The sequence below is a fragment of the Numida meleagris genome, chromosome 21 (assembly GCF_002078875.1).
Source record: "Numida meleagris isolate 19003 breed g44 Domestic line chromosome 21, NumMel1.0, whole genome shotgun sequence".
NCBI lineage: Eukaryota > Metazoa > Chordata > Aves > Galliformes > Numididae > Numida > Numida meleagris.
This window is the reverse complement of record NC_034429.1, coordinates 1,664,087-1,686,787: the sequence shown is the minus strand read 5'-3', so window position 1 is coordinate 1,686,787 and position 22,701 is coordinate 1,664,087. Positions and strand designations below refer to the sequence as shown.

The 22,701-nt window shown below is 51.2% G+C and overlaps 1 long non-coding RNA gene across 1 annotated transcript in view; it reads left to right on the top strand.

Moving 5' to 3' along the window:
* LOC110387167 overlaps window positions 817-22,701 on the top strand; it is a 75,328-nt gene continuing 53,443 nt past the window's right edge. The window contains exon 1 of the long non-coding RNA XR_002432414.1: window positions 817-1,185. This is a non-coding gene — a long non-coding RNA (uncharacterized LOC110387167). The remainder of the gene's footprint in view (window positions 1,186-22,701) is intronic.

Here is a 22,701-nt window from a genome sequence, read left to right as displayed (position 1 = left end):
CCGAGTGCTGGGTGAGCAGGAGTTGGATCCCACACATCTGTGCTGTTCCATTTTGCTCCGATTTCTGCAGGGTTTTTCAGGATCTGGGACCTACATTTCCATGGGGGTGGAGGGGAGGGAGGAAAGTCCTTTCCCAGCGCTGGGCAGCCCGAGTGGTTTCTGCTGAAGCCAAACCCTATTTCACAGCACCTCGAGGGCAGAGCCACCGACTGGAGACACGCGGTGGAGGGTTTGGATGGGAGGTGAGGATGGCCAAAGCTTTGAGAGGGTTGTGATCCTACTCACGCATACTGAAATGCCTTTCCTCCCTGCTCTTGCACACCAACATCCTTACGCTGTGCCAAGGGGCTGCTGAGAGCCACCCGAGAGCGGCACCGCTAATAGATGGAGCTCACGCGTTTTGCATGTGAATAGGTTGGGCTGGGGGAGGATAAAGCAGCAGGACCCGGTGCTGGGCTCTGCCTGCTCCTCTCATGGTGGCCAGCAGCTTCGTGGATCTGATCCTTCACCTTAGCTGGGAAACGATGGCACAGAAGAAGAGAGCATCAATCCGAAAACCACATTGGAGGGGAAAAAAATACACAACCTCTGCAATCTGCTCTGGGTGCTGCTCCGTGCTCTCCTAATGCTGGAGCAGGAGCTGCCCTGGGCACATGTTGGTGCTGTGGTCCCACCCCCAAAGCCCCCTGAAGAAATACACTCATGTTTTCCCAGGAGGTTCCAGCACGCAACAGGTAATTTAATTACTTTAATAAGAGCAACCTGGGAAATTGATTCATAACTAGGCTTGAATTTCGCAAACTTCAAGTGCCATTTTCCTTTTTTTTTTTTTAATACTGCTGCATATTAAAGTAATTAGGTTATTAGCCAAAAGCCTTGCTATTCCTGGGAGTACCAGCCTACCTGGGATGAAATACCTCTGATGTTAGGGCTCTTACTTCTCTTACTCTTACTTCTGACCTGAGCAAAGCTGTAGCAGAAATGCTAAGTCATGGCTTGCACCAGTGATTGAGCACCTGGTGGGAAGGCAGGGCCAACCCAGGGGAGCTCAGGTGCATGAAATGATTGTGAGTGACCAGAAGGGCTGGAGCCAGGATCCACCCCTTCCTAGACCTCACTTAAGGTCTGGTAGTGGAGGTGAGGAGATCTTGCTGGAGATCGCTGGGTACTTGAGGCCTTCTAAAGGTAAGCAGTTTCTTCTCTTTGTTTCTGCGCCTGTGGTTTTTGTATTGGAGCAAATCTTTGCTTGTTGTAGCCCAGAACCTTGCTGCTCTGCTGTCGTTGTTGTGCTTTCCATTGTGTTATGAAGGCCCTGAGTTGCCTTCTGCTGTGGCTCCTTGTGAGACTTGGAGAATGTCATTTATTCCCTATTCTTTAACTTTTCCAGCCCCAGTCAGTCTACACACACAGGATGAAGGTCATGCTTTGCTCCCTCTCTGTCTCTATTACGCCTCACCCTCTTTTAGGGAACATTTTCTAGAGAATCTCTCCAATGGGCAATGGCTGTCCTGTTCCCATTTGGCTCCCTGCTGCTGTGCTCACTATACAGCAGCCAGGACCAGGGCTCAGCCATCTGCCCGAGCTCTGAGCTGCCAACCTGTGTGCGTGGCACAGAGGGGAGCCTGCAGCCAGCCAGGTGCCCCAGCAGCAGTGACTCAAAGCCCCTCAAATTTCCTTGCATCTCATTGTGTATTGATGGCTGGGGATGTCGGGTAACCATGGCAACTCATTGATTAGCATCCAGCCCCTGTGAAATGAGGAACATGCAGCCATAAGAATTACAAATGATGCTGTATTGTCTGCTGCCAATAGGCTGATTACTGCCATTTTCTGCCAGGTAGACCAGCTTTTACAGGCAACTCGGTGGTGTGTAATTACCATGCTGTGATTGATGCATTGCTATAGTTACTATCTGCTGTGTTCCCTGACTAATAGTTTTTAAATTCCTCTTCAGATGGAAATGCATTGCCTGTGAATGTGAGAGGCAGAGGTCTGCAGAGCCAGGGATCCATCTGAAAGGAGACAGGCTGGGTGTAGAGATGTCTCCTCGTATAAAATGTGATGGTCAAGTGCCTGAGTCACTGGATCCAGCCGCTGAAGGATGGGGATAGAGCAGTGTGAGCCGAGCGAGCAGCACAGGCAGCTGGTGATTGTTGGTCACCTGTTGATGCCACATGGTTGTCCTGAATGAGTACAGCTTATGCTATGGGTTGGATCACGTGGTTCTTGTCCTGGTTCCTATGTGTGTAGGGGTCTCTGAGCAGGACCTGGCATCCTGCCCCCCCTCCAAGAGCTGCAGCCCAAGCAGCGGGCGTTTAATGTTGTGTCTCAGTGCATCGGTGGTGCTTGCAATTTGCCACTCCACAGGGGCAGGAGGATGGCTGAGAGGTGGCTGAGGTCTGTAGGAGCCAGGCAGCAGGCACAAATCCAGCCCAGCTGCACGGAGCTGGAGCTGCTGATCGGTCAGTGAGTGATGCTCAGACCTCGGTGCTCCAAGTCTGTCCTGGATAAGGATCAAGCAAACCCTGGCTCGGATCTGGAGGGCTCGCACATGGCCTTTGCCTCTCCTGGGGTGAGGATGCCAAACGTCTCCCCTGTGCCTCAGACCTCTTCCCTCCCCCCGTGCGTTGCCCTCGGTGTTTAGATGCTCGTGTAACAAAGTTAAAAGGGGGTTGTTGCTTTTCAGCCAGGGTAATTTAGTAGAAAAATGTCATGCTAATGCAATTCAAAGTTCAAATGATCTTTCATTTTGAGGGAGAGGAGAATGCATGTGCAGTCAGAATGTTAAAACCCACGGCTTGCCCTGCAATTCAAAGAGAAATATGAGCTTCAGGGGATACATAAGTCACATGAAGCACTGTGAGTGAAACACACAAAATGAATAAAAATGATCCGGAAGCCATTATTAGTGTGGCTGGGGGGCAGATCCAGCTCGGAACAAGTGTAGTGGCAGTCAGTGAGGAGAAGTTTGCATGAAATTACAATAACATGGAAATAATGAAAGTTATCAGTGAGTGATTCCTTGTATTAATAGTATCTCTGGGTTGCATTTTCGGGCGCTCCAACCCCTCTCCTTTGCAATCCACGTGCTCAGCATTTGGGTGGGTGCTTGGAGCAGCGTGTGGTGGTGATGCTCTGCCTATTCTGAAGCAGAAGAAGAAGGATGTGATAGGGGGAAGGCAGCTGTGTTTAGAAGCTGTTCCAGCATCTCCAGGAGGCAATAGAGCTCTTTTAATCCGGCAGCGACCAGCAGAGCCTCCACTTCTGTCTGTGAAGCCACAAAGGGAGCTCCCAGAGGCAGAGTCCTGTCTGAAAGAGGCAGGGAAGTTCCCTGCCGGGTACAGAGACTGCTCCCGTTGTCTTTATCTGCAGTGTCCGGGTCTCCCCAGCTCTCCACTCCCTGTGGTTACACCCTGGAGGCAAATACCTCCGACTCTGCTTCTATTAACGGCGATGGGGGTTTAGCACTCACAAAGGCTTTCAAGACCTGTCATCAAGTTCCTGCTTACGAAAAAGAAAGAAAACCAGCAGAGAATGCGTTTCTCGAGCAAAGTGGCAGCTGTTGTGCCGGGATCGCATCTGCACGGTGCTTGCATCAGTGCTCGGTGCAACGTCGGTGTATGCAGGCTGCAGGCGGTGCTGCATGCTTTGCAGGAGGGAGTCTCAGCCCCCTGTTTGCAGCAGGTTTGCTGTTAGTTAAAATAACACTCAGCAGAACCCCCCCCTACCTGGCAATGCAAGGAAACTCCACCTGGAGAGGCAGCACTTGAGACTTGTACACTAAATGCACGTTGCTACTCAGATCCCCCAATAGAATCGTCGTTAATCGTAACGGTGCACAACTTTAAGGCTTCTGAAACAGTTCAGTGTGTCCAGAGAGAAGGTGTTGCTGGAGTAATTGGGCAATAAAGCAGTGCATATACACTGTGGGGTTCTGCCTGGCAGCGTGGTTCTCTGTAATCCTGGAGTGTATGTGGTGTTGTATTCACAACATCCTCGGTGTCATTGTGCCTATCTGAGAGGTGATGTCATGTTTGAACGCGAAATTTCTCCTATTACAGTCCCGCGTTTAGCACAGCTCTTCCTCTGGGTGATTGTTTGCAAGTAGCTGATTGTTAGGAAGAAAAGGTAATTGCAGAAAGAAAATGAGAGGCTCGAGAAAACGATTTTTGGAAGTTGAGCAGAACTGCGGCGCGAGCGTCAGCACGGCTGGTTGCCTGTAGCTGATGACAACGATTTGCATATTCCATTTTTTTTATCGCTCTGTTTGACGTTTGCTTGCCAGCATGTGGAAGTCCTGGTACCTCTCTGCCTGTCTCCTGCTGCAGGACTTTCAATTCCGAAGCCCACGAGGTTGACGGTGAGGTGGATTTGTGCTGTGCGTGGTGGGGTTCTCCCTGCTAAACCTCATGCAGACCCAATCTGAGTTGTTTCCCTAAAGTCTGCAGCCACTGGGGTGACTGCCCCATGTCCCATGCTGTGCTATGACTACTCTCCATCAGTGCCCAGAGCTGGGGCAGGCCCTGGTCTGTCCCCTGTGCACTGACACTAGCACAGCTGGGAGATATCAATTCCCATCCCAGATGGTTTTTATGGCCTGGAACATGAAAATCAATACCCTAGTGATTTTTAATCCACCGTTTATGCTGTGTACATGTATAACTGACGCATCCGAGGTGTAAAACAGCGCTGTGCCATTGAAATAGATCCCTGTTTCCAACAGCTGATGGTCTCCCTTAATGTAATCCATAGCTGTGATACATCTGCCGGAGCTCTTCCCTTTGAGCTCCAGTGCCTGTGCTGGGGAAGGCACGAGCTTGGATGCTATGCTCTGTTCACAGATACATGGCAGAGCCTCGCACTGTCTTGAATTTTTCCACCGTGGCAAGGCTGTACACGAGCACAAGGCATTTCCTGCTCTAAAGAGCTCAGGATCAGCTTTAAGTAACGCACAGCTTGGGGGAAGATGGCTCCCCTGCACAATCTGGGCATTGCCATGGAGCAAACAGGGACTTCCTTCACACGCAGTTGGGAAAATGGGAAGATGCGTGACGTTTCTTGACAGCAGCCATGTGGGTGGCTGTTGCAACCCACTGCCTGCTCCAATATTTCCATAGAGCTGTGGCCATGTGCTGCGGGGGAGCCGGGTGCAGCGGTGGCTCTGGGAAGCGCTCCTCGCTAATCCCACACTTGGATTTTCCCTTTCTTCAGGGGGTTTGGCGAAGAGATTCGATGCCTCTGGGAGTTGCACTGTCTTTCTGCAGGAGGAGGATAGTATTTACTGATGCGTCCCAGCATTCATCTTGTTGCGGTGGGGATGATAGGGCTGTCACACGCATAAGCGAAATTAACGGGGCTGAGACGGGATGCTTCTCACCTGGTGCTTCGTGCAGTTCTCTCTTCCTCTTTTCATCATCAGAGAGCCTGTTGTTACTGCATCGTGGGGTTTAAGTACAACGTGGTCTTTTGTCTTATTTTTTTTTTACTTGAAGCAGAGAAAAAACAGAATGAGGGAATTTTCTCCATCCCTGTGAGTCCGTGAGATGCGGCTCAGAGGGAGATCCTGCTGCTGGCTGGGACATCCTCTGCAGTGCTGTGACAGTGCAGGTGGAGGGGAAAGGAAATGCCCAGCTGAGATTTGTAAAGGGCCTCTGCTGGAGAGCTGAGAGCAGCCAGCTGTGTGCAGGTGTTTGGGTGGGTGGTGTTTGCATGGGGTGGAGAGCTGCTCACATCACTGCCAGGCGCTCACTGGGCTGGGAAACGTCCCAGCACCAAAGCACTGCGGCCTCAGGAAGCCAGAATCCAAGGATTCGGGAGGAAAAGGAGAGATTTCCATCCGTCTGGGGATGGGGGGGGTGCTGCCACTGGGTGTGATTGTGGGTGGCGGAGCAGTGGTTTTTGTCACAATCATGGGTACGCTGGGGATAAGTAGCCTTCAGCTGAAGCTGCGTGCCATGGAGGCGTGTCCAAAATCACCACCATCCTGGATGGAGAAATGAGGAGAGAAATGCCAATTCTGGTTAAAGCAACGGGCACAGGAAGGGGGGGTTGCTCCGGGTGCTCTCCCTTGCACGTGTCTGTGTGTGCTGAGAGGTGGGGGGCAGATTTACAGTCACTTCAGTGGCACTCATCACGAGGGATGTTTACCGGGTGAGCAACGCATTTGTTAGATAACACAGGCTGTTTAGTAGCAACTGACTTATGCCAGCAGCGCCGCCGATGCCATTAGTGCCCCCGGAGGATTAATTACGGCGATGTATATCCCTCTATTCAGATGTCTCGGAGTAAATCAAGTTGTTTTCTGCGGGCAGCTTCCTCCCAGGCGCTTTGCCAAAGGGAAGGGAGGAGGAAATGCAGCACGGAGCTGCAAGGGCTGACCTCTGTCCCAGAGGTGGGCATGGGGCCATCAGCAGTAGTCAGTTCAAGCCTGAAAGGGATGGAGAAACGGGTGGGAAAGAAAACAGCGCAAAAACCCGCTGGAAGATAAAGAAAATTAATAGGTGGTAACAGGTCCTGAAGCACTTTGTAGCGAGAGCTGTAGATTCTGCTCTCATATCAGCAAATCCCAGCGAACTCCCCCTGAATTGATGATGAGATCACCTATGGGGGCAGAGCTTGAAATGTTTTAAACCGGAGTGGAAGGAGCAGTTTGGCTGAAATCAAAGGCTTCGTGGTGATATGTCAGCACTGACGATTTCCCTGTAAAAAAAAAAAGTGATTGCTTAGTGAAAAAGATGCTTTTAACAGCTTCCTCAAAGGCTTTTTCATTTCAACTTTCTTTTTTTTTTTTTGGGGGGGGGGGGAGGGTGTGGCAAAAATCTTAAATAATTGGAATGAGAATTTCCCCTTGCAAAACTCGAGGCCGTGGGTCGGGGGTGGGGTGGCATGCTGACTTCCAACAGGCTGCAGCTGAGCACGGAGCCCCACAGCACTGGGTTGCTGCTGTGCTGGGTCACCCCCTCCTCCCCCAGGAGCAGCACTGAGCTGCACCCCGTGGCCCTATGCCTCCACGGGGATCACCTCCTGCTCCATCTGTGTGTAGCTCCTGCTTTGGTTTCGCGGAGGGAGGGGTGTCTGCATCCCCTCTCCATCCAGGTTGGAGCACGTCGGTGCCCTTCTTTCCCTTAATGGCTCGCAGCTCCTGGTGGAACCCACAAGCGGCGGTATTATGAATTCCTCCCGCCTGGTGATAACTTTTTTATGAGCTTTTTTTTTATTCTTTAGATAATATATTAAAACCATATTTTTCGCCGCGTTTGCTCTCACTTGTTCCTTGCCCTTGAATTCCCCCCTTTTTCACCTGAGTGGCACTTTCACTGGAGATGTTTAATACGGCTCTAATCCCCTGATTCCCTGAGGTACACGAAAGCAGTTTTACGAACCCATAAATCCAGAAAGTGCATTTTTATTAGTTGTGTTGCCATGAAAGTACCAAAAAAAACCCCAAAAAACAGCAGCCTAATATGAAACAATCAGTAACAAATTTGCCTAATAGTTTTGCTTATAGTGGAGGAAGGCTCTGCCAATGTGTCAGTGGGGAAGGAGCTGAGCATCCTGAAAGGGGTGGCCTCCTGTAGGGAAGATTCTGAGGCTGATAGCTTGGACTTGGTGGTCTGCAGAGGCCCCTTCTGACCCCTGTGAGCTTTGCAGGTGGGCAATTGGAGGGGTGATTTGGGGTGAGCCCCTGTCCTGGTGAGTTAACTGATGCAACTCTGCACTGGGGTGATGCATTGCAGCCAAATGACTGAGAGATTGGTGTGGATGTGGGGAGGGGGTGTTCAGGTGGTTGTGGGGTGGGTGGGGGGAGGTGAGCACACAGCCTGGGGATGGGTGGGTGGCTGCAGCCCTTCCATCTGTGACGACAGAGCCGTGTCCCTGTGGGTGTGAGAGCATGGAAGGATGGAAGAGGTGCAGCTGGGGGTCCCCCCATCCCAGGTTTGTAACCTCCATATCACCAGCCCAATGTAGGGGCTCCTGGTGATGGGGAGCCTGGGGCGGCTGGCAGCTGCTTTTCCTCCAGGCATGAATTGTGCCCCCACATCAAGCAGAGGTCAGGGACAGATCGCTGGGGCTGCGCAGCCCCGGAGCCTCATCCCGCACCGAGCAGCCGGCAGAGAAAGAGCCCTTGTTCGCCATCCCGTGCACAGCACGGCAGCACAAAGCCGCTTTTCCCCCGACCTCTGCTCTCTGTCTGACCTCCCCGTGCCCCTCTGAGGTTTCGGCCTCCCTGCCCCATCCCGATGTCGCGGCTCGTGTGTCGCCTCGCTGGCAGCGCTAGGTGGCACGAGTCAGTCGTGCAGAGCCCGAGCTGCGCAGGAACCGCGACCGCCGGAGCTCGGGGTGGGAGCGTTCAGCTCACCCCGGAGAGGCTCAATGCCCAAATCCCCTTTTACAGCCGCATTTTGGGACGGTGTCTCCCATTCCTTCCCCAAATCCCGGAGCGCTCAGCTGGAGGATGCGGGGATTTGGCGAGGATTTACAGGGGGTGGTTTGGTTTTGCTGCTGAATGTTGGCTTGCGTTTTGGGTGTGCTCAGGGGGCGGGTTTGGATGTGGCACTGCTGTGTGGTTTGGGATTGATTGCTTCAGGAGATCCCTATATATATTTATATATTTTTCTTTGGCACAAGATGGGGTGAGGTACAATGCTCCTGCATCACTTGGATGGTCCTGAGCACTGAGCTGAAAAAGCACCAGCTTTCACTGCAGCTTTAAGCAGGAGATACCAGTTGTGTCTCATTCTCATTAATGATCTTAAACCCAGGGCGGGTACTACATGCAAATCCCAGTTCTCCATTTAAATATCATCTTGAGCCCACCCTTGCTTGGACCTCTTGCAATCCTGCCCCAAGCAGGACAACAAGGAGCAGGATCTGCAGGGGCACCGCTGTGTGCGGCTCAGCCTGACAGCTGCTTGCTTGCACCGTGTTGCTCCAAGTCCTGGAACTTTTATCGTGCTGTGGCTTTGCTGTTCGAGATGCTCTGGTGGCAGGGAGCAGCTGCAGGCAGCAGCAGGAAGGCAGCAGCTGTCACATCCCACTCCCTAATGGTGTTCCCTATCGAGCACGCTGTAACCTTTCTGCAGCTTGTGCCGTGGTATTATCAGGCCAGAAACCTGAGTGAGAGACAGATGATGCAAAATCAATCTCCGGAGCACCCGAAAAGAGAAGACTGGTAGCAAATGTTCCCTTTGTTGCTGCTACAACGCTTCCTTCCTCAAACTCTCTGCCTTTGTGGGTTCCTCCTGGGTTGGAGAGGAGCTGCTGTGATGTGAGCGTGAGCTGCTCTGCACTCCAGGAGGCAAAGAGCTGTGCTGTCCCTTGCGGCTGATGCTCAGGAGGCATCAGGCACTGGTGTTATTTTCATCACGGCACAATTAGAAAGGATGGCTAATGATGTAATTGTTCCTCTCATGCCAGCCCGAGGAGGAGATAACCCTCTGGTGCTAATCCAGGCTTCCAAGCCTTGCTCTGACAAGTTATCCTCTCTAATGCTGCCTAATCTTTGTCAACCAGTAATGGTAAGAAGATGTTCCTTGTGCCCACACTGGCAGCACAGAGCATCCGAGACTGAATTTCTATCGCTCCAAGATCTCCTGAACAAGCCAGGGTTTGTACCAGGGTTTGAGGCATCCCCTGACCCACAGCATTGCTTGGAGCTTACGGCCTCCCCAGAAGCTTTCTCTGGGCTGAAAAGCAAAGGCAGAGCTGCGTGGCACTTTGCAGACATCCTCTGAAGGGGAGGAGGTGCATGAACTGTTTGGTGCCTGAGGAATGAGATTAAACCTGATAGGAATCGCATTGCAGGATACAGGCTTCTATCTGCTGCTGATGGGATGTTTATTTTCAGCCAGGCACATGTTTCCTCTGGGAAGGAATTAGCCCCATCATAATCTCTAAACCTGATGCTTCCCCATGAGGCCGGGAGCTCTGTGAGCAGCTCTGGATGCAGGAGGGGGCAGGGGTGCACGGGTAGAACCAGACCTGTGATATTACTTACCCAACCTTTCATCTTGCAGTAGCCACAGTTGGTCCCTGTTGCCTGGAGGCTCCCAGATGTGAGGCTGTGCCACATTTGATCCCTGCAGGGATGGGGACACTGATGTGGGTTGCAGAGGGCATGGCTGAGTGCTGGTTTGGAGCTGGCCCTTGCCATAGGGGTCTGGCAAACCTCTGGGCAGAGGAATCCTGTGCAGGTGGCTGCTCTCTGAACACCTGCTCTTAGAAAGCATCCCCTGGGACCTGCAGGCATTAGTCACAAGCACTTGTAGACAATGATGCTATGAACCTTTTCCCCCTGACCCAGTGCCTTGAGACCCTTAAGCCAGGATGCATCATTTGCAGGTTGCCACCCAGCTGCGTTCTTTCCCTTCCCAATTAGGGAGCAAGGTGGTGAAATGGCTTCTTCTGTGGAAGTCTCACCCTTCCAACATCCCCTCCCCCCATCAGCAGCCTCCTGGCACCCTGACATGGTGTTAGCAGCCCTGGAGCTAACCTTTCCATAAGAAGAAGAACGAGAGGGAAAGCAACTCCATCTGCTCCCTTCCCTGAAGCAGGAGGAGAGCAGATGCCCCCAGAGAGCATCTCGGAGTGAACGGGAGAGCCACGGCCCAGGGTTAATCATCCAGGCTGGGCACTGACAGAGCAGCTCTATGCACGTAAGAGCTCTTCAGGAGGAGCGTAATTTCTCCACGTGTGCACCGCTCACAAGAAGAAAACAGCTCCCCGGAGCTGGTTGCAATAACAGAATTGTCTTCTGAAGAGAAATCAGAAAGCCACAGGGCTTTGGAAGGGGCAGTCAGAGGCTTTTAATGTTTGCCTGCCTTCTAAAATAAAGACACGTTTACCGCTTCCCTCCTTTTCCCTTGCCCATGCTGAACAGGTGTTGCAGAGCAAAAGGCAACCATGGCAAACTAATTACGCTTTAGTATGCAATGAGGCTGCTGGCTCCGGGTGTGTGGGCACTGCAGAGGGCACGGAGTGCAGCTGGGTGGTGCTGGGCACAAAGGCTGCAGGGCCAGCACTGAGCCAGGCAGCAGCTCGTCGTGCTTTGAGCTCAGTGATGACAGGATGAGGAGCAGAGCTCTTGCAGGGTGAGCGCTGGGGTACCTGAATATCGTAGGATTCAGCCCATGGGCAGTGCTCCCACCTGCCCCTCTCGCCTCAGCTCGCTGGGGATGCACTGTGGGAGTGCTGGTGTGATGAAAAAGTGGAAATTAAAGATGAGAAATAGCAAGGGGAAGACAAGAAGCAACGGGCAGGGACGAAGGCAAGTGTTGCTAATGCTTGGCAAGGTCTCTGGGGTTATGCCAGGATTGGGGATGATTAATGTGCCTGAGGACTCCTCTCTCTGTGGTCTGCTGGCCGGGCGATCCGTCACTGCCTCATGACAGACTGGCCGGCTCCCACGCGTCGCCGTGTTAAGGTGGGTTATTGATGGCCCACCTCACAAACCGCTCCTCCTAATTACTTTTGGCCCTGGGAACGGCTGCCAGGGTTGGCTGGAGAGAGGGCAGAGGGCTGCACTGCGGCGTAGGGGCTGTCAGGAGGAGCTGAAGCCCCTCACCCAATTTGGCCGTGCCCTTAGCGCGGGGACAGCAGCTCTGGAGCCATGGGGATGCTTCTTGGAGGTGTTTAGTGATGGAATGATGGTGTGTGGTCGGATGTTGCCCGTCCGATTGGATGCAGAGGTGCACTTGAATTTCTTTATAAGCCTGGTATCAAACACAACGCTGTTGATGGGTTTGTTTCCCATGCCAGAGCTTTCAGTCGTGATGGGCAGAGATGCTGAGAATCTGGTTCTGCCCTTTTGCTCTCTATTTGCTAGCGTTGCGCTGAGTTCAGCTGAGCTGAGTAAAAGCTTCTGCTGCTTTGATTGACTCCCAGATCAATTAAAGCAGCGTGCGGACAGATGGAGGGCTCAGATCCGGAGTTTTACCCCTGCCTCCTTCCCCCGTTCTCCGGGGGCCTTTCAGGTTAATTGCCCTTACATCTCGCTGCCTTTTCCTGCTGGCCCTGAAGGACTCTGCCTAATGTTGTCCTACGTGGCCACTGCCACAATGAACCCAGGCTGGGAGAGAATTGATTTGCTCCATCAGGCAGCAGCTGCAGTCGCTGCCACTGTTTAATTCTCAGTTCAAGCCCCGTGGAGAATGCAAACGGCTCCGCTCCTCGGCCAATTTACAGCTGCTGACAAGCTGCTAAACAACATCTCTGTTAGGTGCACGTGCCAGTCCGTGGGCTCCTCTCCGGGTGACAGCATGATGCACAGGTAAGGAGAGAGGATGCCGCCGCTGTTCCTAATGAGGCTGAGTGCTGTGGGCCATCCTGAGCTCCGGCTCTGCTCTGCAGCCCTGTCTGCATTCAGAGGGTGCATCACGATGCCTTCACCCAGATTTTGGAGCAGCCTGGTGGATGGAAGTGAGCAGGAGGTGAAGCTGGGGCTGCCAGCGCCAGCTGCCCCTGGGCATTGCTGATGGATGGAGGGGGAACCGATGGTGGAGCGTGTGGAACCAGCGTTACAGCACGCGGGAACAGACACGAGCCTGCAAGAACAGGAGTTGAGCAAAACTGCTTGAAACTTGGAGGAATTGGGTTGTTCTGATTGGAATCTGGGGCTGTAATTAGTGCCCTGAAGATGCTCAGCCCGACACCCGACAGGGACCTGAGGGGTGAAGGTGCAGAAGGTGGTGAACTCATTTTTGGGCTGGATATCTGCTTTTTGGGCATTCCTGCCCCAGCCCTGTTGCATGGCACCCTGTTGCTCCGGGCCTGGCACCTTTCTCTATCCATCCCCACCCACACAGTTTGGGTAGATTATCCCTTGAATAATGACAAATCAATTCAGTGCCGCTTCCAAGGAGAATGGTCTGGCCCACCTTTCCCAGAAAGCAATAAACCTGCATGCTCTCGCTGCCAAAAATCAGCTGCAGCAATGCAGTCAAAGCAAGGAATAACCCAGCCACGCACACAACAAGTTAATGAATTATCCTCTTTCAGCTGGAGCTGCTCAAAGGCAGCGCAAATGAAACATAGCCAGAAATATTGCTGGTTTTATTGAGCTCTTCTACCTCTTTGCCTCCTTTTTCCTTGAAGTGGGGAGAATGAGGGGTCTCCTCCACATCTGCCTGCGGGCTCCGATGAGTGGCGCTGCCACTTGGGTGGCACGTGGGCATCTCTTATGGGGTGGCATCGTTTGTGTTGACAGCGTTGATGGGACACTTCATCAAGCAATTAGGGGGAAAAAAAAAAAAAAGAGCCCAACTCGTTCCAAAATACAAAGGCAGCAGCCAGCATAAATTAATGCGCGTAGCTCTTAAGTGTTTACTACGGGGCTGTTTTCTTCCATCATCCCAGGGGAGATAATTAAGAAAGAGGCTCTTTCTCTGTCACCGTTTGGTATCAGGATATCTCGCCGTATCCCCTTAACTCCAGAGAACCTCCTCGGAAGTGACAGATGATCAATTTGGTGTATTGAGAAGAGGAGGTTTCTTTCTTTTCCATCTGAAGTTTAGGCATTGTTATTTCCCTGGGCGGATTGATTCATATTTGCTTGGTTTCATTAGCTGAAAAGTGCCGTATATGACCAAATTAGCAGCGAGCTTTCAGTGATCAAGAAGGATGGAGCAGTTTGTTCTTATCAGTAATTGATCATGGAGCTATTAATGGATGCAAATGTATTTGTTCGCTCTGCTTTGATAAATAATGGCTAGCTGCTCCCTGTGATATGATTTGTGCTCGCATTTCCTCTTTGCTGTGCAGTCCCCAGGCCATGGGCTGAAGCATCTGGCTAACAGGAGACAGATCTTCAGCTTAATTTTCTTCTGCTATCAGTTATTGATGGGCGAACTTCCCCAGCTGATTCATCCTGGTGCTTTGCTCCAACTTTCAGCAAGCTGCTGTGGCTCCTGTGGTCAGCGAGCTGCTTCCCATTTGGTGCTGTGGGTTGGTTTGCATTCAGGGATTAACCTTGAAGAGCTGGCCCTGCATCTCCCGCCCCCCATGCTGAGCATCCCCCTGAGACGTGGGCACCCAGCAGCCTCCGGGATCTGTGTTTGGCCTCAGTGTTGATTCCTTGGTGAAAATCTTGCTGGATGTGGCTCTGCATCCCTACCTACTTCTCTAATGCTTCCTGAAACCTCTGGGAGAGACACGAAGGACGTTTCAAGGATCGGCAGCGTGGGTGATGCTTGGGGCTGGGAATCTCCCATCAGAAGCCTTGGGACGACTTGGGAAGCTGCTGCAATGCAGGGCGACGTGCTCTTGCCCCCTCTCACTGCCTTTTATCAGCTCTTTGAAGCAGTTTGTCCCCGGCAGATGCAGCCCGATGGGGCTTTGGTCTCCGGTGGGGCTGCCAGCGCTGCTGTGATGTGCAAATCACCAGGGATGGGAAGAGGCAGTCCGCGAGGACACCTTGCCTCCTTTCGCTACATATAAATCTCGATAATGTTTTTTCCCCTCTTCATTATGGTAATGGCATCATTTTTGTGCATGGCAATTCTCAGACACAAATAGCACTAAATCACCTTCCTCTTCTATGGTAACTACACTAATATTATTAATACTCTGCATTCATAAAACAATTTTCAGCATCTCAACGCGCTCTGCACACATTAATTTAGCCTTGCAACCTTCCGCTGGGAGAATTGCCAGTATGAGTCACATTTTATAGCAGGGTAGAGGGTAGCACTGGAGAGGAGAACCAAGTTATCTCCGCGTTTACACCAGCACGGGCTGAGGATAAGTGCACTCCGGCTGACGGCAGATGCACTTGTACAGGGTTTGACTCACACTGGGGGGAAGGACTCTCCTCGAGGTCGCTCAATGAATCATTTGCAGAGCCATAAATAGAGCCCGAAGACTTCTCAGCAGCCCTGGCTCCACGCACGAGGCATGTTCCCCAGCCAAGGGGCTGTGCTTGTATCTGGGATGGAAAATGAGAGCAGGAATGGCTGTAGGGAGCAAGAAGTTGCATGGCACGAAGGCTGGGAGCGCATTGGGTGGGGAAGGGGAGGAAAATGACCTTCAGTCCTTTGGCTTGGTGAGATTTGGGTGGGAGGTCTGCTGGCAACCCTTGTCCATCAGGGTGAGCCTGCCTTCAGGTGTGACTGCATGGGGAGACATCCTTCGCAGGGTTAAATCTTGAAGCAGAACAGCTGAGGCATCAGATGAATGCAAAAAAATCCCGCTGGCTCTCAGGGTATTTTTTTTAATTACAGTCTTCTGCCACTTTTTAATTTGAAGCATCAAAGACAAAGAGAAAAATGCGAATCTGGTATGTACCTGCAGCGGAAGGCCGTCTGTCTGTCATCTCAGCTCCTTTGCTGGGGACAAATAAACCCTCTCTGCTTTGTTCTGTGGCGGCGTTTTGTTCCATGCATTAATTTCTTTTCTAAAATTAAAAAAATAAAAAATAAAAAGTAAAAAAAAATCCCTGAGATTTGGCACGTTGCAGAAGGGGAAAAACGCTGTTTAGGGGATTAAAAAGAAAATAACTCCTTTCTTTCAAATAAATTACAAAGCAGGCTTACTGCTTTGTACCTGAGAAACCTGTAGGAAAATAGCGGTTTATTTTTAGTGCCAGATTGGACAGAGAGATGAAATGATTGAGTCTTCTTCAAAAGACCCCGAAGAGGAACCGGTGCCAAGGAAGTGAGGCTGTGTAGAGCTGTTATTGTTTGTTGGTGTTGTTTTTTGGGGTTTTTTTTTTGGTCCAGATTGCTTTGACATTCAGCTGCTTTTGTTCTCAGCCCTGATCAGAGGCTGAAAGCATTGCACCCCTCCGGGTGGGTGGGAAGGGAAGGACTGCTGGTCACACCGATGCGAGCGGCCCTGAGCATCGCTTCTCCCTGCATCGCCGTGCCCGTGTATAATTGCACTTATTTGTAATTGCGATGTCTTTTGCTCTACCGAACCTCAGGCCATCTCCAGGCTTTGCTTTCTCTAAATTTCAGGGGGAAAAAGCCCTGGGTGAGCGCTACCTCAATTTCCCATCTCTGTATGCGGAAGGGGTGGTGCGGTGTGAGAGCAAGGGGCTCTCCTTGGCACGCATCACTGCTTTATTGCTGCCACGGTGCTCGTAACCACCTCCATCCATCGCTCCCCCAGCGCCGTGCTGCAATTAGCCGCGTGCTCATCAGAGCTGCGTGCCCGAGTGCCAGCGTCACTTGGAAGTGCTAAGCCAACCTCTGCTGAAAGTCTCTTATTTTCTTTCCCGTGGTTTCCTCCCTCCCTTTTTTCTTTTTATTACCGCTATGATGATGGTTGTCGCTCCCAGTGGAGCAATGGAGACCGTTGGCCAATTACGCTGCGTTATGGCTGTGGGAGCATTGCATCCCATGTCGGGAGCTCTGTGTCCCCTCATCCCCATGCACGGTGAGCGGTCACTGAGCTCCAGCATTGCCTGACTCCTGCAGAAGTGGCCAAGTGCTGCATTCATCCAAGTGCTGAGGACATTTCTGGCAATGAAGCAGATTGCATCTGAAGTGGATGGGTCCATAACGCCCATCCTGCAGCTGCTGCTCGTGTCGCCTGGGAGGAGTTTGGGGAAGGATTTGGGCTCCTTTGGAGCTTCACAATAGGGCTGTGCTTGAAACGTATGTGGGGATGCTCATGGAGGCAGAGGGAGTAAGTTGGTGTTCTCAGGGTATCAGATCCATAGAGGGCATAACAGTCTTTCTGTCTTTGTAGCAATGTTCTATGAGACACTTCCTGGGGTTTAACCAGTTTGACTGCTGGAAAAGGCTATATGGAATACACGCATTCTTTTCAGGATTAAATTCACATCCAAGAGAGGTCAGTTCCTCTCCTGAGCCCCTCTGCCCCATCTGCAGCATAAGGCCATTGTCTGGTGCAGTGCTGAGGCTCCAAGCTGGTGTCTCATATTTTCCTTGGTTTCTGCCCCTTTCCCCAGGAAATCTTGGGGTCACATTGGCGCTTATATGGCTGCAAATTCCCATTTCAACTTCTTTCCACCTGGTAAGCCTTCACTCTTGGTCTCCTGCCATCACCCTCCAGGCTTGACAGCAGCATCTGCATCTCCTGTCTGACAGAGCTCCGTGTTTGTTAGGGGCTTCCATGTGCTCAGCCACTCCATGTCACGGTGGCTGTGAGTTATTACAGATGCTAAACACCGAGCACTTCCTGACAGCTCCACACCTCAGCCCTCCTGGCCATCAAAATCACAGCGCTGCTTCTGCCTGAGCTTAATCATCTCCTAAGAAGTGATGGAGACAAAGGAGAAAAAAAACACAAAGGGAAGCATGGAAATCACTCACGTAGCACCACACCTCTGCTTCGCCCCTTCTCCTTTCATCTCTTGGCTGATCCATTTTGATCACTCTGAGCCTTTGCTGAAGTTTCTTTGAATCCCATTCACTGGCATTCCGTTGAGATAAGGGCCCACTCGTGTTGCTGCTGCAGGTGGGGAGGAGGGATGCTGCGCTTTGCCCCAAAGTGGTGCAAAATCCACCCCCCCCATCAAGCACATTTATTTTTGCCTGAAAAATCTGCTCCAGAACAAGGGCTTCAGCAGGGTCCGAGCAATTATTTTTGCCCCTTGTGTTATAACGAAGCTTGGGCTCATTTAGCCCAGGCAGCACCTCGGGCCTTGCCTGTGCACCCCTGGAGCTCAAAGGCTTCAAGGCAAGAAAAGAGAGAAAAAGGAAAACTCATCTGCTTTATGGGAAGATAAATCAGCGCCCAATTTATTGCAGTGTGTTTGAATATTTCTTTTTTTTATTGCTAGAGGCACTGTCCGAAATCAAATAGGTGGTCAGGAATTAAATTCCCATCTTTATGCGCTGGTCCAGTGTTTCTAATGCTGATGCATCTTTGCTTCCTTTTGGGCTCTTTTCGCCCCTTCATCTTCTGAATAATTGTGTAGTTGAGTGGAACAAAACGTAAAGGGAAGTTCAGATTTACATACAAGCCACTCCTCTCAAATATCTCCTTCTCAACCACTTTCCAACACTTGAGTGTGAAAGAAGCTAACTCTACCAAAAATCATGATTTTGGCCTCGTCCGGACTGACTGACGTCCTTCCGCCCCAAACTTTTTGTTGCAGATGTGTTCAGTTTCTCACCAATTTATCGGAATTGTTATGACGAGCCCTTCTGCCAAAACGATTGCAAAAACTCCATTTTCCCGTGGAACATTAACAAGCCACATTCATGGCTCGTGCAACCTGTTTATTAAACTGCAGCGGAGATTGACTGCAGCTGCGAAATGAGATATAATGAAAGTCTGGGGTCCTCGCCCAGACACTGGCGTTGCTGTGCCCCAGGTACAGGGTTGGGTGGATGGCAGCTCAGTGCATCAGATTCAGCAAGCAGGAAGGGAATGGTGTGTTTTCCCCCTCCCCAGGATGTTTTTTCACTCGTTTCTCATAGGATTTAGAGCAAAGCTATGAGAATTCTTGGTTTTTCAACCGGGGGAAGCGTTGCTCTCTGCATCAGCACCTCCTGGTGACTCTGCAGCTGGTGAAAGCAGCTTGGGCACGTTGCCCCTGGGGGGGTCTCGTGGTTCTGACCCTTCCCATTTGCTCGCACAGCAGCCAAAAGCCTGGGGGGGGGCTGAGGAGGAGTATGCTGCTCTACAGCTCATCATCACTGCTCTCAGGTGTCTGCCATTCATTCGCAGCTCTGTTGCTCCTGCAGGACCTCAGGGTCCCCGCGTGTTCTTTGCAATAAGCAAACAGGCAGGCGTCGTATCCCTGACACGGGGATTTAATAACGAGATGTTTAACTCTGCCCTGCTGCAGCCCTTTCACAAAGGCAGGGATCTCCGTGGCAGCTGGGAAGTCTCAGGTTGGTCAAGAGGCAATTTTCTGATTAAACGCTTTTGCATGATGTCTGGCAGGTCTTTTGTGCGGCGCTTAATCCACTGATCCAGCACGGAGCAGCGGTGCTCAGCCCCGTTCCTCCCTCCCTTTCACCTCTGCTTCAGCTTTGGAGGTGAAGCCAAACCCGCAGCAAAAGGATTATAAAGAATTACCGCTGTCACCTCAGCTCTGTGCTCTTTCCCCTCGTAAAAGGGGATGTGAATATCATCCAGGGCTGAATGTGCTCTGTGCTGGTGCTGCTGGCGGATCGATAGGGCACTGCCCACAGCTCGAGGCTTGAACTTTGGGGCCAGGCTGTTTCTTGCATGTGGAAATGCTGTTTTCCCCTTGCAAAGCGCTGCCGATGTGGTGGGGTTTGGACGGCTGCCTGCTCCTTCTCCAGGGTTCCTATGCACAGGGAGTGTGAATAGTGCAGGCTAGGGGCTTGGTGTAGCTGTAGTGAGAACATATTGAGAAAGAACTGTGGCTAAGACAAAGAATTGCTTGGATGGAGTTTCACCAATCTAAACAATCCTGACTTCATCTGCCCCAATTTTGCTTACTGACAGCAGAGGTTGGGATGGGTGCATGGTCAGAACGCCCATGGGTGCTGCTGGGACTTTCTCCTTGGGACAAGACAGCACAAAGCATTGCAGTTTGCTCCTGGAAAAGCCACAAATGGGAAATAACTCATGCCCTGGTTTGCTTCTGTTTCATTCCTTTCTAGCTGACAACAAAGTGTTGCGTGGCATCCTGAGCAAGGAGGGTGCCATGCTAATAAGCGTACTGTTAATTTATCGGTACTACTGCCCACTGCATAGAACAGCCAGAAATAAGAGCAGGAAGCAACATGGCGTGGGCAATCAGGTTTTGGACAGCACCCAGAAGTTCTTCTATGTCCCCAGCTGTGAGATGGGCACAATGCATCGTGAGGAAGGGGTCTGGAGGGGTTCCATGAGATTTTGCTTTCCCTACCGGCGCTCAGCCCCATGTTTCTGTTGTGCTAAGAAGGGGGGGTCACGCAGGTCAGGGTGGGGGCTGAAACATGCTGCTATTTTCCATTAAGGTCTCCAAACAGCCAATTAATTTGGATTTTACCAGACAGCTATTTGTTTGCTAAATTAAAACCAGCTGGTTATTGAAAGAAACATATTTATTGGGAATTAGCAGCCATGTGCTGGGTGGATATTTACTACCTAGTTGTCAAAGCTCAGAGAATCTGTGTTTAATAATCATTTTCTTTTCCCTTCGGTTAACATAGGGGAGAAGGAAAATCTTCCTATTAATTCCGAATTAAGCGTGTGTTTGGAAAACTTCAAGTCTGAGTGCTGCTGACATCTCTGTTGAGCTGCGGTGAGGCAGTGGGAAATGTGCAGGGTGGGGATGCACTGTCCCTTGTCCTTGTCCCAATCCAGCCCCAGGGGTCTGAATCTCAATAGCTGGAAGAAAATATCAGTAATTGGGTCTTTTTGGGAAAGGCAACACGGGAGATTAATTATTTTAATGGAGATTCCCACCAAAGTGGGGTGGGATTGGACCTGGGGTGGAGGGTCTCCCAAAGGCCTCAAGGGGTTGGCCAGTGGGCTGGCGCTGACCTTGGAGTGGCAACTGAAAGGAGGCAGGGCAGGGAGGGATGGAAAAAGCCATTTGTGAGGACAATAGGGATGGAAAGAACCAAACTGTCTGAGGGATTGCTTCCAACACGTTGCTGCCAAATTTTCCACCTGGGATGAGGGATGGCACTGAACCAGAGCGCTCCAGGGCTGCTTGGAGGTGGTTGCATGGGGTGTGCTGCATCCCTCCCTTCTGCAGCAAACTCAACCGTGGTGATGTGGGACAAAACGTGGGGATGGATCAGCAGGGGTCATGCTGGGTGCAATATGAGCTGTACCACGTGCAGCCTTGCCTGCTCCTGGGGGGGAAACTGGGGGCTCTGCTCCTGCTGGGAAACCATGCAAGGGCCACCAGGTCCCTTTATCGTGACCTCAGTGATGATGCTGCAGCAGCCCCAGCCATGATAATGGCTCTTGTCCCCTCCGTGCCCTTGGTCTCCACAACACCCCTGTGTGTAGCAGCCTACAAGAAAGGGATGCCTGTATTGAAAAGGACCGTCAGGGTCAGGCCCGTATTAACACATCTTGCACCAAATATCCCCTCCAGCTGCACCTGCGTGCCGTTATCTCTCATAGCCGAGCAGCAGAGGTAAACACAGGGCTGAGCTAATCCCTGTCCTTCTGCTGTCCTCCCCCTGAGGATGTTCTCTCCCTCCCCTACCAGCCCCACAGCCCCAATTCCCAATGGGATGGGGGCAGGCGCCCATGCTGGGGGTTTTGGCAGTGTGCTGCTTTGCATGCTGATGGCGTTCCACCCCTTGCATGCTTGGGCATGAAATGCCTTAATCAAGGGGAGCAATTAGAGTCAAGAAGAACAACAAATAGAGATCAATAGGCGTGCTGTGGTATCTGCTGGAGGCATTTCTGATCTCTCGGCTGGATGATGCTGGCTGGCCAAGAAATAGAGCAATGCAAAGCTGTCCTGTGGATCAGGATCAATGGTGATGCTGTTTCTTTCCCCAAACCCTGGGTATGCTTCCCTCAGTCTTCACCCTCCCATTGTTACTGTGTGTGTGTGTGTGTATATATATATATAAAATAAAATACATATATATATATATTTTCTCCAAATGAAAACGTTGTCTTTGCTATCAAATCTTAAAGGCAGAAATCCACAGCAGCACAGCCTGATGGGAAGCATTGCTGTACATGAGGGGGACACATCCCTGGCTGCTCCCTGCCCTTATCACCACATTTTATGGCACAGCCCATGGTGTGGGCGCTCACCTGTGCCTGCTGCCGCGGTGTTGAATAAGGGAGAAGGGAGTGAGGGAGTGTAAAGTTTAGGGCTTGTGGCAGGGACTCATTTTTCTCATTTCAGGCAAGGGGAAAGGACATAAAATGAAAAGCAAGCAATCAATAAAAGAAGAAAGTTGTATATCTAAAAAAAATATAAAAATGCATGTCTGCCTGTGCTTTTATCTGGGGCCTTAGCGCTGCGGTAGTGAACACAAACCTTGTTTTAGTGGTTCAGAAATCCTGAGATGGTGCTACAGTGTCTCTCTCAATGTCTGAAAATATCCCAAGTGGGCACATTCCCCCTTTGCTGCAGGATCAAGGGAGGATAACAGCATTGTCCTCTTCAAGGTGACCCCGTGCAGCCCTGCTGCCTTTAAATCTGTGGTGTCCCAATGGCTGAGACCAATTCTGCCTTTCCTAAAATCACCATTGCCCCAGGTGGGGGCTGTCCCTCTTCTGGGACACAAAGACTTCCCCAGCAGTGAGATTCCCACTTGGGCTTTGAGGATAAAACCCCAATATCCGCTGATTGGATGCGGGTTAGTGAGCATGGTGGTGATGGGTGGATGGTTGGTCTTGATGAGGTCTCTTCCACCCTTAATGATTTGATGATTCTATGACTGCTCAGTGCCCGTCCTTTTCCACTCCCGCCTCGGCGGTTTAAAACAAAATAGGAATAAAAATGTAAAAAGTAAACTTGTTCTCCTGTTAGCGCCAGGGGTGTGCAACAGAGCACTCTGATTTAATGGCTGTACAGTCGTTCGGTTGTTAACAAATCAATATTTTCCAAAGGAGCGGTATGGCCTGCCATAAATATCTTCATCATTATATAAACCTTGGCCATGTAATTCACGCACTGCAGGGGCCGTAATGAGCTGCATGATGGCTGTGTCAGGGGGAGATTTATTAGGAGATGATGGTGTCTGGATGGCCTGGAAGAGGTTAAAAAAAAAAGAGAGAGAATGATGGGAAAAAGCTGCAGAGCTGTGCATGATTCTCGTTTCTTGCAGGGCACGGTGCTTTGAAGTATAC